Below are 17,681 nucleotides of genomic sequence, written 5' to 3' on the forward strand. Positions count from 1 at the left end.
CACTGAAGAGAGTCAAGACTTGAGTCAAATTCATGTCATGACTCTTTCTGGGTGCCCAAGTCAGTGACATGCATGACTGAAGTCAGAAAAAAACAAACAAACAAAAAAAAAAACACTTGTTTTCAGGACTCAGGTTGAGTCTGTGAGTCTTAGTTCCTCATCCATGTGGGTAACCAGCAAGCATGCATTACTTGAGGACAGAAAAAAATGGGGGGGGGGGATCATCTTGTCTCCCTGCCAGGCTATTCCTACCAGGCCATGCACCCTGCTGGTTTGGATACAACACTGCCACATTGCTGTACACACCAACATGTGTGCCATATTAAAAATATATATATTTTATTATTCCTATCCAACATGGGTGAACACTTGACCATGCCAACATGATTTGCTCTGGGGACTCTATTCATGTGTAAGTGTTACATAGCAGCGACTTTTTTTTTCTTTTTTACTTTTCTCTTTGGATTACAGTCATGGTAGAAAACAAACCTGGTCAGGTATTCAAATATAATTAGATTTGGAAGACCAAATACATGTTGTCTGATGAATGATCATGAATGTTTACCATGGTAAGCAGGAATCTCTGTTGTGAGCAAAATGTATGTGTTGTTCTGGACAAATAACATATTTTAAAAAACCAGTCACATTTTTTAGTTCCTTCTTCCCCTTTTTGCACAGATGCCAGACTTGATCTGTGTCACTGTGTCCCTGGCACAGTAATACGTGGCTGTGTCTGCAGCCGCCATGGAGTTTAACTGCAGAGAATACGTGTTCTTGGAAGAATCAGTAGTAATGGAGATCCTGCTCCTGAAGGCTGAGGCATATTCAGTTGTCCAGGTGGAACTACTGTAGTATCCCCTCCCAATATATTCCAGTCCTTTGTTGGGAGGTTGGCGGATCCAATTCCAAGCATAGCCAGTAGTGATGGAGTAACCAGAGACAGTACAGGTCAATCGGAGGGATTCTCCAGGTTTTAGCATTTCTCCACCAGGCTGTGTCAGCTGAACTGCAGCTGGAGATCCTGGTAGAAAGAATGGGAAAGTGTTACATGTTAAACGGATTTACCCGTACAACAGAAATAGATCCTTAACATGTACCCCCTCTCCAAATCTCAATACAGTCATTCATACATTTGAATGCAATTCTTAAGTTTATGCTCGGCATATTGGCTATTGAAAAGAAAGAAAAGAAAAAAACTAATTGTGGCAAACGTGCTACTTAGAGTAACATCTGAATTGGATCAAGCAGTCTTGAATATCAAATGAATTCAAATGATAGTATCTGTCCCACTCTCCCCAGTGACCTTCTCTTCCAACAGAAGCCATTCAGACCTCAGGGACTCACCTGGCTTCAGCACTGAGAAGACAAAGAGAAAGAGGACTAAGGGCTCCATCCTGCTTTCCAAACTGGGTCGTAGCGCATAGCGCTGCTGTTTCAGGAGAGGAATAAAACAAAGAGGTCAATTTGCATATCCAGCGCATGCCCCATTTTTGAAATATAAGAAGCACCATGAAACGTAGCTCTGACTTGCTCCTTCTCCTCTCCTTGCGTCAGTAAGGATGACTGAGCTGCCAATCAGGAGTTCCCCAGTTTGAATCTCACTACTGCCGTGATTGGCTGACTGGGTATCAGAGCTCAGCCAGGCTGGGCAGTGGTCCCAAGACAATTATGTGGTTTTCCGGCTGGACTGGTGATGGTGCCCAGTGTTCCACCAGGGGGTGAGCAGTGTTGGTACCATGAAGGGGACTAGTGTAAGCTCTGCCTTAGGGCTTCCAGCAACCTGATATCGGAACTGCTACAACCCCACTGGCAAGTCACTCTTTTGGGGTTTCCGTTCTCCAGTTGCAACATATAATAGTTATATTTTGAACTTACAGAGTTCTTCTAACAAACTCCACGTAGCTGTCCAAAATTCCTGAAGTTCTGTAGTATCAAAATAGATGAAAGTCATCCATGTTATTAAACATCGTTCACAGTACATAGACTCTATATGAGCACAAGCACTGTGCAGTGGGCTGGAGTGGTGGTGGGAAGCTGGACACCTTCATCCTGCACCCGTGTGGATTGTGTTGGGAATGGCCAAAGGGGCTGTGTGGGGGTCATGAGAAAAGAAACTCCCAAGAAGTAGAAGGAAGGGGCCATATCTGAGGAGTACATGAACATGAAGGGGTTACCCATTTCAAAGATGAGTAGCACTGTGCATTTATTATGTCATTCTTGGTTCTTCTTTTGAAGTTCCTTGTCCCACTTGATTGTTTGTGTGTGAACTGTGGTGGTTGTGTGTATGACAGTGGAAAGTAGTCTGTCAAGCAGTTGTCAGTATATCTGCCCCGGTATATAGTTTTACCTGACCTGCATTTTATTCCATTCTATTTTTTTTTTTTTCAAACTATAGGTGGGATTGTGAGAAAGTCTGGGCTCCTGTGAGTTCTTGGGCATACAAAAGTGCAGGACAGCTGTTGGGTTGTGGCTAGTTGGGTGTGTGTGCATTTGTCAATTACACAGGCCAACACACATTTTGCTTCCTTAAACCTTACACCAATTCCTGGGTATATTTGGGGTGCCAATTCCAAAAACGGCATCCGTTTTGCCCTATCACGTCTAGTTTCAGAGACACGGCATAGCCTCTTTAGTAAATGGTTCAAGCAAGTTCCTCATGAGGAAGCCTACACCATGGCTTCCTCATGAGGAAGCTGCTTGAACCATTCACTAATGAGGCTATACTATATCTCCAAAACTAGACGTGATAGGGCAAAACAGATGCCGTTTTTGGAATTGGCACCCCAAATTCATATCAAGCCACCATAAAGTTTGGGAAAAACTTTTCTGACCCTCAGTTTTGTAGGCCTGTGTTATTCTTACAGGGCACAATCCTAGCCAGGTCTACTCAGAAATAAGGCCTACTTTGTTCAGTGGGGCTTACTCTCAGGAAAGTGCGGCTAGGATTGCAGCCACAATCTATTACATGCTGACTGGATCATCATTTCATCAAAACCCTTTCAACAAACAAATGTTAATGATTGTGGGCCACCATGGTTTGGGGATGAGGGGTATGTGCTTTCTTAAAGGAAAACATCCACAATATATGGACCCTTAAAGCTGAACACAGCTCTCAATTTTGTGTGGCAGTTCTACCGCGTCTTCATCTGGCTACAGCATATAATGATTTTCTTTGCAAAACATCTTGGTCTCTGCCTTCTGTAATGAAGGACATTAGAGAATTGAGGGTGAGTGTGGTTCATTTGCAGAGGTAGGAAATGCTAGAATTCATCAACCCCTGGCTTGGAATGAGCCCGGGGAATTCACAAATTCACATTCTAAGACAGGCTCCTCGACACCCTCACCAACCCTCTGTTTCTAAGCTGGGGGGGGGGGGAATGCATGATATTCAACTGGTATTGGATACACTAGTATTGAGGAAGAATTTTGCTGCACAGCTGAAACCACAAAACAGCAACCTGAAAGTTCCTTTTACTTTCTTCATTATATTGGCAACCTTCAGTCTCAAAAGACTCTGGTATTGCGCTCTGAAAGGTGATTCTGGCACAGCATCTAGTGTGGCTGAAAAGGCCAATTCGGGAGTGACAATCCCTTCCACACTGGGAGCAAGTGCAGTCTGTCCCTGGTCTGTCTCCCTGGCTATGTGCCTTCCTTCTTTGCCTCTTAGCCTCAGACTGTTGGCCAAGTGTCTCTTCAAACTGGGAAAGGCCATGCTGCACAGCCTGCCTCCAAGCGGACCGCTCAGAGGCCAGGGTTTCCCACTTGTTGAGGTCCACTCCTAAGGCCTTCAGATCCCTCTTGCAGATGTCCTTGTATCACTGCTGTGTTTTACCTGTAGGGCGCTTTCCTTGCACGAGTTCTCCATAGAGGAGATCCTTTGGGATCCGGCCATCATCCATTCTCACGACATGACCGAGCCAACGCAGGCGTCTCTGTTTCAGCAGTGCATACGTGCTAGGGATTCCAGCACGTTCCAGGACTGTGTTGTTAGGAACTTTGTCCTGCCAGGTGATGCCGAGAATGCGTCGGAGGCAGCGCATGTGGAAAGCGCTCAGTTTCCTCTCCTGTTGTGAGCGGAGAGTCCATGACTCGCTGCAGTACAGAAGTGTACTCAGGACGCAAGCTCTGTAGACCTGGATCTTGGTATGTTCCGTCAGCTTCTTGTTGGACCAGACTCTCTTTGTGAGTCTGGAAAACGTGGTAGCTGCTTTACCGACGCGTTTGTTTAGCTCGGTATCGAAAGAAAGAGTGTCGGAGATCGTTGAGCCAAGGTACACAAAGTCATGGACAACCTCCAGTTCATGCGCAGAGATTGTAATGCTGGGAGGTGAGTCCACATCCTGAACCATGACCTGTGTCGGTCAAGAGCATTTGTCTGTTATTTTCTACGCATCACTGCTGCCCCCATGTGCTCATGTTGTAGATGAGGGTCTGGTGGTATGATCTTCTAAGGCAGGGGTGGACAAACTTTCAACTTTAGAGATCCTGGACCTATAACAATTGTACAGAGGAGGGAATTTCAGCAGGTACAGATGACAAGCTGTACCTGCTGAATTTCTCTCTCCTACACAATTGTTAAAGGTCCAGGATCCCAACAGTTGAAAGTTTGCTCACCCCTGTTCTAAGGAGTGTGACTAAAATGATTACTGGGCTGGGGCGCCTTCCTTATGAGGAAAGGCTACAGCGTTTGGGCCTCTTCAGCCTAAAAAAGAGGCGCCTGAGGGGGGACATGATTGAGGCATACAAAATTATGCATGGGAAGGATAAAGTGGATAGAGAGATGCTCTTTTCCCTCTCACATAACAGCAGAACCAGGGACATCCACTGAAATTGAGTGTTGGGAGAATTAGGACAGACAGAAGAAAATATTTCTTTACTCAGCGTTTGGTCAGTCTGTGGAACTCCTTGCCACAGGATGTAGTGCAGGCATCTGGCCTAGATGCCTTTAAAAGGGGATTGGACAAATTTCTGGAGGAAAAATCCATCACGGGTTACAAGCCATGATGTGTATGTGCAACCTCCTGATTTATCTCTAACTCAGTGCAAGAAGGCCTGTGTAAGTCTGCCAGGCATAGGAAAGTGTCAGGATATGGTAGAGGCCACCTTCACCAACGCCCTGGGTCCCTTTAGGGAGAAGGGCGGGATATAAATAAAGTTTATTATTATTAGTTTATTACCCCACTTTGTCCTGTCTCAGCCACTTTGCACCCTCCTCGCACCATGGTACACCCCCTCTCCAATCCCATTCCATTCTCTCTCTGCCTTCCACCTGCCCCTGCACAGCTCGGTGCTGTAATCAACTCTGGCAGCAGCTGGGGATCTAGAGGCAGTGCTGGTGGGATGGCGAAGGCCATTCCACTAGCGCTGCTTGCTCATGATTCATCGCAAACACGCTCCGGTGCTAGCTTTGGTACTACTGTGTAACTAGCTCAGCACCTACACAGAAAGGACAGAAAAGACAGGGACATAGAACATGTTGTCCCCCTGCCATGACTTTCTTAGCCTTGCTGCCCTCTGCTGGTACAGGTGCCACAATGCCACATTGCTGCATACTCCAACATGGGCACCATCCCCTGGGAAAGACCCAAGAACAGAGTCTTTCAAACCACATGGACCGAACAGCAAGGCACCAGTGGCACATCTTTGCATGCTTATGTTTGCAGCATCAGTGGTTCAGATCCTGGAAACCTCTCTGTTTTCCTCAAAATTCTAGAACTGAGTGAAGTTTAGAAGGGGTGTGTGTGGTGGCGGGAACTTTAATAAAAACCTTACTTTTTTATTCCTGTCCAACATGGGAGAACACTTGTCCATGCCAACATGATTTGCTCTGGGGACCGTATTCATGTGTAAGTGTTACATAGGAATGACTTCTTTTTTTCTTTTTTACTTTTCTCTTTGGATTGCAGTCACGGCAGAGAACAAACCTGGTTGGGTATCCAAGGATGATGAAATCAGAGTACTTGGAAGACCAAATACATGTTGTCTGATGAATGATCATGAATGTTTACCATGGTAAGCAGGAGTCTCTGGTGTGTGCAAAATGTATATGTTGTTCTGGGCAAATAACATATTTAAAAAACCAGTCACATTTTTTAGTTCCTTCTTCCCCTTTTTGTACAGATGCCAGACTTGCTCTGTGTCACTGTGTCCCTGGCACAGTAATACGTGGCTGTGTCTGCAGCCGCCATGGAGTTTAACTGCAGAGAATATGTGTTCTTGGAAGAATCAGTAGTAATGGAGATCCGACTGCTGAAGGCTGAGACATATTCAGTGTACCAGCTGGAACTACTGTAGTATCCTCTCCCCATCCATTCCAGTCCTTTGTTGGGAGGCTGGCGGATCTAGTTCCAAGCAGAGCCAGTAGTGATGGAGTAACCAGAGACAGTACAGGTCAATTGGAGGGATTCTCCAGGTTTTAGCATTTCTCCACCAGGCTGTGTCAGCTGAACTGCAGCTGGAGATCCTGGTAGAAAGAATGGGAAAGTGTTACATGTTAAACAGATTTACCCATACAACAGAAAAAGATCCTTAACATGTACCCTCTCTCCAAATCTCAATACAGTCATTCATACATTTGAATGCAATTCTTAAGTTTATGCTCGGCATATTGGCTATTGATAAGAAAGGAAAGAAAAGAAAAAAACTAATGGTGGCAAACGTGCTACTTAGAGTAACATCTGAATTAGATCAAGCCGTCTTGAATATCAAATGAATTCAAATGATAGTATCTGTCCCACTCTCCCCAGTTACCTTCTCTTCCAACAGAAGCCATTCAGACCACAGGAACTCACCTGGCTTCAGCACTGAGAAGACAAAGAGAAAGAGGACTAAGGGCTCCATCCTGCTTTCCAAACTGGGTCGTAGCGCATGGCGCTGCTGTTTCAGGAGAGGAATAAAACAAAGAGGTCAATTTGCATATTCAGCACGTCCCATTTTTGAAATATAAGAAGCACCATGAAACGTAGCTCTGACTTGCTCCTTCTCCTCTCCTTGCGTCAGTAAGGATGACTGAGCTGCCAATCAGGAGTTCCCCAGTTTGAATCTCACTACTGCCGTGATTGGCTGACTGGGTATCAGAGCTCAGCCAGGCTGGGCAGTGGTCCCAAGACAATTATGTGGTTTTCCGGTCGGACTGGTGATGGTGCCCAGTGTTCCACCAGGGGGTGAGCAGTGTTGGTACCATGAAGGGGGCTAGTGTAAGGGCTTCCAGCAACCTGATACCAGAACTGCTACAACCCCACTGGCAAGTCACTCTTTTGGGGTTTCTGTTCTCCACTTGCAACATGTAATAGTTATATTTTGAACTTACAGAGTTCTTCTAACAATCTCCACGTAGCTATCCAAAATTTCTGAAGTTCTGTAGTATCAAAATAAATGAACATACTAAACATTGTTCACAGCACATATAAGAGCACAAGCATTGTGCAGTGGGCTGGAATGAAGTGGTGGGAAGCTTCATCCTGCACCCATGTGCGTTGCATTGAGAATGGACAAAGGGGTTGCATGGTGGTCATGAGAAAAGAAACTCCCAAGATGTAGAAGGAAGGGGCCTTTCTGAGTAGAAGAGCATTTCAAAGATGAGTAGCACTGTGTACTCGTATTATGTCATTTTTGGTCTTTTTTTGCAGTTCTTTGCCCCGCTTAGTTCTGTAGCAGCAGCAGAACCACTGATGCGTTTGTGTATGAATTGTGAAACCACAATTGTGTGCAAAACCACAATTTTGGTGGCTGTGCAAATGAGAGTGGAAAGTAGTCTGTCAAGCAGTTGTCAGTATGCCTTGGTATGCAACCTTACCTGATCTGAATTTTCATTGTTCAATTCATTTTTTTTTTTGACTATAGGCAGGATTGTGAGAAAGTCTGGGTTATTGGATCCCACTGAGAATTCCTGGGTGTGCAAATGTACAGGACAGCTGTTGGGTCACAGCTAGTTGGGTGTGTGTGTGTGTGTGTGTGTGTGTATTTGTAAATTATTGTTACAATCTATTACAAGCTGACTGGATCATCATAATGTTCTTATGTTCTTATAAGAAAATATTTCTTTACTCAGCGTGTGGTTGGTCTGTGGAACTCCTTGCCACAGGATGTGGTGATGGCGTCTAGCCTGGACACCTTTAAAAGGGGATTGGACAAGTTTCTGGAGGAAAAATCCATTACAAACCATGATGTGTATGCGCAACCTCCTGATTTTAAAAATGGGTTATGTCAGAATGCCAGATGCAAGGGAGGGCACCAGGATGAGGTCTCTTGTTATCTGGTGTGCTCCCTGGGGCATTTGGCTGCTGTGACATACAGAAAGCTGGGCTAGATGGGCCTATGGCCTGATCCAGTGGGGCTGTTCTTATAACTAACTAACTAACTAACTAACTAACTAACTAACTAACTAACTAACTAACTAACTAAATAAATAAATAAATAAATAAATAAATAAATAAATGCCAGTGATTGTGGGCCACCGTGGGTTATGGGTGATGGGTCTGTACTTTCCTAAAGGCAAACGTTCACAAGATATGGACCCATAAAGCTGAACACAGCTTTTGATTTTGTGTGTTAATTCTGTAGGGATTCCATAAGCTTCCTGCTTCTGCTGCTTGCTGGCTGGGCCCACAGACTGAGGTGGGTGGCACCACCCCATTGTGTGATCATCCGGCTACAGTATAGAAAGAAACTTTCTTCGCAAAACGTCTTGGTCTGTGCCATCTGTAAGGACGGACATTAGAGAATTGAGGGTGAGTTTGGTTCATTTGCTGAAGCAGGAAACGTTATAATTCCTCAACCCCTGGCTTGGAAGGAGTCCTGCTCTCTCTCCCCAGGGAATTCACATTCTAAGAGAGGCTCTTCAGTACCCTCACTAATCCTCTGTTTCTAAGCTCGGGGGAAATGCATGATTGTTCAACTGGTATTCGATACACCAGGTTATTGAGGAAGGATTTTGCTAAACAGCTGAAACCACAAAACAGCAACCCTTGACTTTCTCCATGGTCAAGAGCATGTTCTGTTATTTTCTCTGCGCCACTGCTGCCTCCATGTGCTCAAATTGTAGATGTGAGTTACAAGGCCTGGTGGTATAGAACTTGCTCACCATCCTTCTTTGGGTGGCAGAGAAGGGAGAGTTTCGCTCACTAGGCCCAAACCCCTCTGCTGCACTGCCCAGAAGCAAGATTGCAAGCAAGAGGATAGTGTAGGTGCTCCTAGCAGCATATTTTCTTTCACAAAAGCACTTTACTGTGGCATGATTCTCTCCGGCCTTTGCTCCCACAAACCGGTCATTGGAGAAATACCGTTGCAGAACCCAGAGGTAGCTCACGGCTATCATGATCAGTAGAAGTTAACAGAACTGTCAACTGTGAATCCCAAATTCACCTTGTTGTGCCAACTGTAGCCTGGTGCAGAAAACTCCGACTGCATGCGTGACGCTGGCAGCCAAACATTTGACGTCCCTGAGAAAGGGCATTGGTGCGTGTACTTGTTGCGGCCAGGGACTGCTCCTCAGTGGAAAACGTCATGGAATCTCCTCTCCCATCAGGATTCCTGAAACTAATAAGAAGTTCCAAATCTCTCAGCGAGCCCCAGTGCTGCCTGCTGCTCCCAGCGCTTTTCTCAAGGCAGGGAAGCGGGGGAGAGTGGGTGGTGATAGATGGGTTGACGGGCAGCCTGTGGAACTTTGTGAACATTCCAACTGACGGCTTGGAAAGCCCCCTTGCAGATGCAGAGGTAGCTGACTGGCAAGCTACCCTGTTCAACAGAAGGTTTTTGCCAGGCTGAGATTCACTTCCTCTCACGGTGTACCTTTGCACAGTAATACATGGGCTTCATGTATTTGGGCTTCAGATTGTTCATTTGCAGGTAGAGCAGGCTGTTGGAGTCATCCCTGGAAATGGGGAAGCGCCCCTTCACGGTAGCCGAGTAGTGAAGGAGTGATGAGGTTGCACCGGTTTCTGCCACCCATTTCAGTCCTTTGCCAGAAGCCTGTCTCACCCAGTCCATGTAGAAGTTGCTGAATGTCCACCCGGAGAGGCCAAGGGACTCCCCAGACTTTTGAATGACCCCTCCAGACTCCTGTAGCTGGACCTGTGACTGGACGCCTGAAGCAGAGAGATTGTAAAGGGTCCCATGACACACTGACCCCAGAATTCATCACTCATCCTTACATGAGGGAGGAAAAGAGACCTCTAAACACTGCTGAATGGAGGAGATGCTGAAGCCACAATATCATTTTTCTGCCTATGGTCTTGGGAGGGGTTGCCTGGTCACAGCACACTGCGGTGGTGCCCCTAGGTTCAGCTGGCAGGGGGGAGCATGATTGAAAGAGCAAGTGGCCTTTGCACACCCTTCCTCATAAAATCACCTCCTGGGCCTTGGCCTACCTCCATCTCTTTCTGCTTTCCCAGTACACTATACTTGGGAATGGAAAAAGCTCACTGTATGCATATGGAAGACCAGGAATTATGGAGAAAGAAAGAAAGAAAGAAAGAAAGAAAGAAAGAAAGAAAGAAAGAAAGAAAGAAAGAAAGAAAGAAAGATGTTTGTCTTCTGTTACATGAGGAGCAGCAAGTTTTCCAGCCACTTTCACACACCCTGTGTCCCAGGGCAAAGGTTAGCAATGGTAGCCCCCCCCCCCCCGCAGAATGCTGCAATCTCCGCATGCAAATTCATACACACACACCCCAAACACTGACCTGGAGCGCACGGTGCCTACCATGACTCCAGGGCATGTCGGGGAAGCCTCCTGAAGGTTCCCTGACGCTTTAAACTGTGCTTCTGGCAAACCGGAAGCACAGTTTACGGCTCCATCAGGAGCCTCGGAGAGGCTTCTGCAGGGTCCTAAAGCTGCGTGGGGCTCCGTGCCTGGGTGTTTGCCCCATCAGATGAATGGGAGGTCTGCCACTGCTGGTTAGGATACTACAGATAATTTTACACCTCAATCCTAACCGGCTCTGGTTAAGAGGAGGCTGAAGCTCTACTCTGGGTAAGGGGACATTTTTGTAGGCTGACCAATGAGGCTTCTCAGATATGCACCAGCAATATCTCTAACTCAGTGCAAGGAGACTTGTGTAAGTCTGACAGGCTCAGGAAAGGGATAGGATATGGCAGAAGCCACCTTCGCCAAGCACACCCCACCTTTTCCGATCTCAGCCATTTGACCTCCTCCTCACACAACAGTAAGCCCCCTCCCCGCTCCCATTCCATTCTCTCTCTGCCTTCCACCTGCCCCTGCACAGCTCCGTGCTGCAGTCACCTCCACCACCAGCTGGGGATCTAGAGGTAGTGCTGCTGGGATGGCACAGGCTGTTCCACTTGCTCTACTTGCTCATGATTCCTTGCAAATGTGCACCGGTGCTCGCGATGGTGCTAACATGGATCTATCTCAGCACCTAGACAGAAAGGACAGGGAGACAGAACATCTTGTCCCCACTGCCACTGCATTCCTAGTCTTACTGCCCCCTGCTGGTTCAGGTGCAACAATGCTGCATTGCTGCATGCACCATTTCTGGGACTGACCTAAGAGCAGTGTCACCCGGACCACATTTACTGAAGAGTGACGCACCAGTGACACATGCTTGCTTCTGATTGCTGCCTCAATGGGTCAGATCCTGGAAACCTCTCATTTTTGTCAGAAATCTAATGCTGAGTGAAGTTTGGAAGGAGTGTGGTGGTGGGCAAGTTTATGAAAATCTGATTTTATTATTCCTATCCAACTTGGGAGAACTCTTGACCATGCCAACGCGATTTGTTAAGGACTGTACTCATGTGTGTTACATAGGAATGACTTTGCAGTTGCAGTTCCTGATAGAAAACAAAACTGGTCAGGTATCCAAAGATGATGAGATCAGAGTACTTGGAATACCAAATACATGTTGCTTGTTGAATGATCATGAATGTTTACCATGACAAGCAGGAATCTCTGGTGTGTGAAAAATGTATATGTTGTTCTGGGCAAATAACACATTTAAAAACCAGCCGCATTTTTAGCCCCTGCTTCCCCTTTTTGCACAGATGCCAGACTTGCTCTGTGCCACTGTGTCCCCTGGCGCAGTAATAGGTGGCTGTGTCTGCGGCTGCCATGGAGTTTAATTGGATTGAGTACGAGTTCTTGGAAGAATCAGCAGTAATGGAGATCCGGCTGCTGACGGCAGAGGCATAATCGGTTCTCCAGGTGGAACTACTGTAGTATCCCCTCCCCATCCATTCCAGTCCTTTGTTGGGAGGCTGGCGGATCCAGTTCCAAGTATAGCCAGAAGTGATGGCGTAACCAGTGACTGTACAGGTCAGTCGGAGGGATTCTCCGGGTTTTACAATTTCTTCAGCAGGTTGTGTCAGCTGAACTGCAGCTGGGGACCCTGGTAGAAGGAATGGGAAAGTATTACATTTTGCTTAAATTTTAATGGTGTAATAGATGGTTTAAGCTGGTCCCTCCCCCATCCCCAAATAATCATTCACACACGTGAATGCAGTTGTTAAATTTTGGCTCAGCATACTGATTATTGATAAGGCAAACTATTAGTGCCAAAAGTATTGCTTCGCATAACATTTGATTTAGGTCAAGCAGTCTTAAATATCAAACAAATCAGACTGATAGTATCTGACCCTCCATCTGGTCTTCCCTGGTGACCTTTTCCTCCAACCGAAGAGATTCAGGCTAGAACAACTCACCAAGCTTCAACAGTGAGAAGACAAAGAGAAAGAGGGCTAAGGGCTCCATCCTGCTTCCCAAGGGGGGCTCTAGTGTAAGGCGGTGCTGTTTCAGGAGAGGAATAAAACAAAGGGGTCTATTTGCATATCCAGGGCACGCCCCATTTTCAGATATAAGAAGCACCAAGAAAGGAAGCCCTGAAGTGCTCCTCTCCTGGTCTCATGAGATAGTTACAAGACTGACCAGCAAATCAGGAGTTCCCCAGTTTGCATCTCACCTCCAGCATGATCTGACTGGAGGCAGATTCAGTGTAAGAGCTCAGCCTGGCTGAGCAATGACCGAGGGACCCATTAGGGTTTTTATTTTCTTCTGCCAAGCTGGTGATGCTGCCCAATATTCCATCAGGGAGTGATCTATGGTGCCATGAGGGGACTAGTGTAGGCTGTGCCTCAGGGCTTCCAGCGAGCTGGTACTGCAACTGCTAGGACCGCTTTGTCTGGTCGTTTTTTGGGGGGTTGGGACATGTAGTTTAGGTGGAGCCTATTTATCCTTTAGTTCCGTTCCGTGACTTGGCACCATTAACAAAAACGCGTTGTGCTAAATTGCATAGAGTTTCATAGACCTGCAGCCTGACACTTTTGGATGGAAGGAAACTAAGGCAGCTGTTATCAATCCCCTCCCCTCTGCCCTCCCATTGCCAGCTGCCCGGCTTCTTTCACAGTTGGAATGAAAGCTGATCTTTTAAGAGTCCAGCCCTGTGCATTTCTACTCAGAAGTAAGCCCCATTCCAGTCAATGGGGCTTACTCCCAGGAAAGTGTGGAGAGGATTATAAGCTATATCTCATGCTTTGCTTGGTGGGAAGGCTTGCCTGTGTTGGTGATAGCCAGCACCATGGGAGGGGGGGGGGTTGCTTGTGTTGGTGATAGCCTGCACCATGGGGAGGGGAATTCGGCAAACACTCCCTGGGTTTTTTAAAGCAATCCCCTCTGTTCCTACCACACCTGCCACTGCGTGTGTGTGAGTGAGAGAGAGAGAGAGAGAGAGCTCCACCTTGCTGCACATGTTCTGGTTACACAGGGTTTTCCATCTCCCTCTTTAGCCTCTTTGCTGGCTCAGGGGCTCCAGGAGTGTTACTGTTTCTTTGCAAGGGGAACCTCTTCCAGGGCTTCAGGGCTATTTCCCTGCCTGGGCGAGGTGGAGCCTTTTTGCAGTGTTTGGGCTGCCTGGAAACAGAGCGAGATGCCAGTGCAGGGCAAAGGAAGCAAAGGTGTGTGTGACTTTCTGTTCCCCACTCCTTTCTCATTGAGACAAATCTGTGGATAAATAGGCTGCAGTTCTATTTTTGACTTACAGAGTTGATGTAATGAACTCAGTATAGCTGTTTAGGATCTCATTCTGTAGTTTCAAAATAAATAAAATAATCAACTTTTAAAAACACAGTTTGCACAGACTCTAGTATATAAGCAGAACCATCGTGATGTGGGCAGGAATGAAGTGGTGGAAAGCTGGCCAAAGTGTTTGTGTAGTGAAGGGGAGGAAAGAAATTGTCAGCAAGCAGAAGGAAGGGACCCATATCTGAGTACATCAGCATGAAAAGAGTACCCATTTCACAGATAAGTACCAATGTCATTCTTGGCCCTTGGTGGTGTTCCTTGTCACTTTTAGTTTTGCTGCAGAAGCAGCATCTTTGCTGCAGAAGCACAGTTTGTGTGCCAGTTCTGGTGGTTGTGTGCTTGAGAGTGGAAAGTTCTCAGCATATATCTGTCTCAGTTTTGTCAGATCTGAATTTTGATTGTTCTATTAACTGTAGGTTGCATTCTAAGCAAGTCTGGGTTCCTTCATCATCCCAATGAAATTAAGCCACTAACCACATCTCACTGGACTGGGCCATAAAAATGCACGGCACAGCTTTTGGGTTGTGGGTTGATGTGTGTGGTGTTTGTAAAGTTTTATTTCAATCTGTTCTATGCTGCCTGTTCCATAATTTGATCAGAAAACAGGACATACACCATTAAAATAAATGTCAATTATTATGGGCCACCGTGGTTTGTGGGTTTGTGCATTCCTCAAGGCAGATTTTCACAAGACATGACCCATCAAGCCAAACACAGCTGTCAGTCACTCATTGCAATTTATGACGTTCTCCCAAAGCTTCCTGCTTTTGCTGTCTGCTCCAGTGGAATCTTCCATTTCTAATGTGTGATTATTCAACTGGTGTTTGATACACCAAAGCACTGAGGAAGAATTTTGCAGCACAGCTGAAACCACAAAGCAACCGCTTGAAACCACTTAGTTTCTTCATGGCTGAGGGCATATTCTGTTCTTTTCTGTGCACAGCTACTGCCCTCATGTGCTCGACATGTGGATGTAGGTTACAGGAGCTGGTGGTTTTGCAATGCTCTTCCTAGGGAACATTTCTAAGTGTCTGGTGACAACCTGTGTTCTTGGATCACACTCAGGCTACAATCCTAACCACACTTTCCTGAGAGTAAGCCCCACTGAATAAAATAAGGCTTACTTCTGAGTAGACCTGGTTAGGATTGTGCCCTAAGTATCTAGCCCTGTTTTCGCATTACCTCTTTGGCGGGAGAGGGGAGGATGCAAGCCAGGGCCTTGTGAGCTCCAAGATCCCCTGGGATTATTTGTTCAAAATCACTCGCAAAGCTTAGTATTTTTCTGATCTCCTTTCTCAAGGCAGGGAAGGAGGAGAGAGTGGGTGGTGGCAGAGGGGCAGCCTGTGGAGCGCTCTGAACATTCTAACTGAAGGCTTGAAAACCCCTCTATGGATGCGGATGAGGACGACTGGAGAGCTTTCGGGGTCAACAGAGGGTTTTTGCCATGCTTCAGATTCACTTCCTGTGTCCCTTGCACATGGTTGTGTCTTCGGGCTTCAGATTGTTCACTTGCAGATACAGTAGGCTGTTGGAGTCATTTCTGGAGATGGTGACGCACCCCTTCACAACAGCCGAGTAGTCTATGGGTGAGGAGTATGTACCTATTAGTGCAACCCATTCCAGTCCCTTGCCAGGAGCCTGTCTCACCCAGTTCATCCAGTAGCTGCTGAAGGTGAACCCGGAGGCTGGACAGGAGAGGCAGAAGGAATCGCCAGGTCTTTTCACTTCTGCTCCGGACTCCACCAGTGACTGGACACCTGGAAGAAGTGAGATTGTAAAGAGACTTGTAACACTATGACCCCCAGAATACAACACTCCTCCTTATTTGAGAGAGGAAAAGATACCGCTGAACTCTGCCGAAAGAAAGAGAAGTGGAAGCCACAATATCATTTTTTCCACTGATTGTCTTGAGAGGGGTTGCCTGGCAAGTGGGTCACGGCACACTGGGTGGTGCTTCTGGGTGCAACTGGGAAGGGGGAGCACCATTTAAAGAAGATACTGTATTTGCATTTGCATACCCTTCCGCATAAAAACACCTCTTGGGCCTTGGTCTGCCTCCATCCTGCTCCACATTCACAGCACACATGACTTGGGAATGGGGGAAGCTCACTGTATCCATGTGGAAGAACAGGCCAGGAATTAAGAAGTTTACATGTGAAAAAACAAAACAGATACAGATGAAAGAAGAATCAAAATACAGTCCCTAAGCAAGGGAGTAGACTGCTTGATTTCTGCAGCTTTCTTGACAATGACTGACAGTTCTCTGTTCCGAGAGATAGTTTTTTCTATCATACCTGAGTACAGACTCCTCAGTGCAATGGACCTTGGTGAGCCCGTGCTTTGTTTTGTACCTTGTTTCTCCCCTTCTCAAAGCAGAGGGAAGCTTATCTTCTGTGACACGAGAAGCCTCAAGTTTTCCAGCCATGTTTACACACATGGATTTACTAGATGGAATCAGGACTGGTTGACTCTAGTTAGGTCACCAGAGATCCCTTTAGTGCTGGATCCTGGGTCAGGTCATGAGATGCCTGTTCACACATCATCTCCACTGTAAATAACGTCTCCCATTTTCTGACTTTTTCAGAGTTCATTGATTCCAATTTATTGCCTGCCCCTACATCTGGTTCTGTCTAGTTATACATGTTGGGTGTTCCCTACACCACCTTTCCCATGGGTTTTCCAGCATTGACTCGAATCTGAGGCCACTGACTTGGACGTGAGTCCCCACGCATACAGAATTGAGTCGGTGTGCTTGCTTATCTTTTTGCAATGTGAAAGACCTTGGACCATCATTCAGGCTGGGTGAGCAGCAGGGAAGTTCCAGTGGGGGGGGGCGCAAGTGGGCTCTCTTGTCCATCTCAGAAGGTACCAATGATAATTGGAAGAAGGTTTTTTTTCCCCTGGACAAGTGAAGGGAGAAGGTGGGAGGGGAAGCAATTCCTAGCTATCCAGGAGAAACTCATAGCATGGCTCCAGCAGGCTCATTGAACAACCAGCCATAGTGGGGCAACTACTCAGTAGAGTTGCAAAGGATTGGGTCATACTGGTAAGAATCCCAGCTGCTGCGTGTGACCATCATCCCTCTTGCTGCTTCTGCCCCCTCTCTTGTGCAGTCCATCCCACTCCCTCCCACCTCGTTTCCAGATGGGACGGGGACATCGGGGAGTATTAAATGAGAACGCTGGCACAAACATACCCTGGCAGCAGCTCTGTTGTTTTCCATGGCTGATGTTTTAATGGAAAAGACTCAGAACTTTAGTCCTTTAGAGTCCCCAAAATGCTCTAGGGTGACTCAGAAAGTCAGCCCGTTAGGACTTATTTTTGAGTTGAGTTGAAAGAGGCAGAAACTTGTGACTTGACTCGAGTGAAGCCATGCTGGACTTGCCCGTCTCTGGTCCTTAGGGTGCCATTCTTGGTCCTTTTCTCAGTTCCTTGTCCTTAGTTCTGCAGCAGAGCCATTAGAACATAAGAACACAAGAAGAGCCCTGCTGGATCAAGCCAAAGGCCCATCTAGTCCAGCTTCCTGTATCTCACAGTGGCCCACCAAATGCCCCAGGGAGCACACCAGATAACAAGAGACCTGCAAGGCCTCCTGGGAATTGTAGTTAAGAACATAAGAACAGCCCCACTGGATCAGGCCATAGGCCCATCT

Source organism: Tiliqua scincoides, chromosome 5, assembly GCF_035046505.1.
Source record: "Tiliqua scincoides isolate rTilSci1 chromosome 5, rTilSci1.hap2, whole genome shotgun sequence".
NCBI lineage: Eukaryota > Metazoa > Chordata > Lepidosauria > Squamata > Scincidae > Tiliqua > Tiliqua scincoides.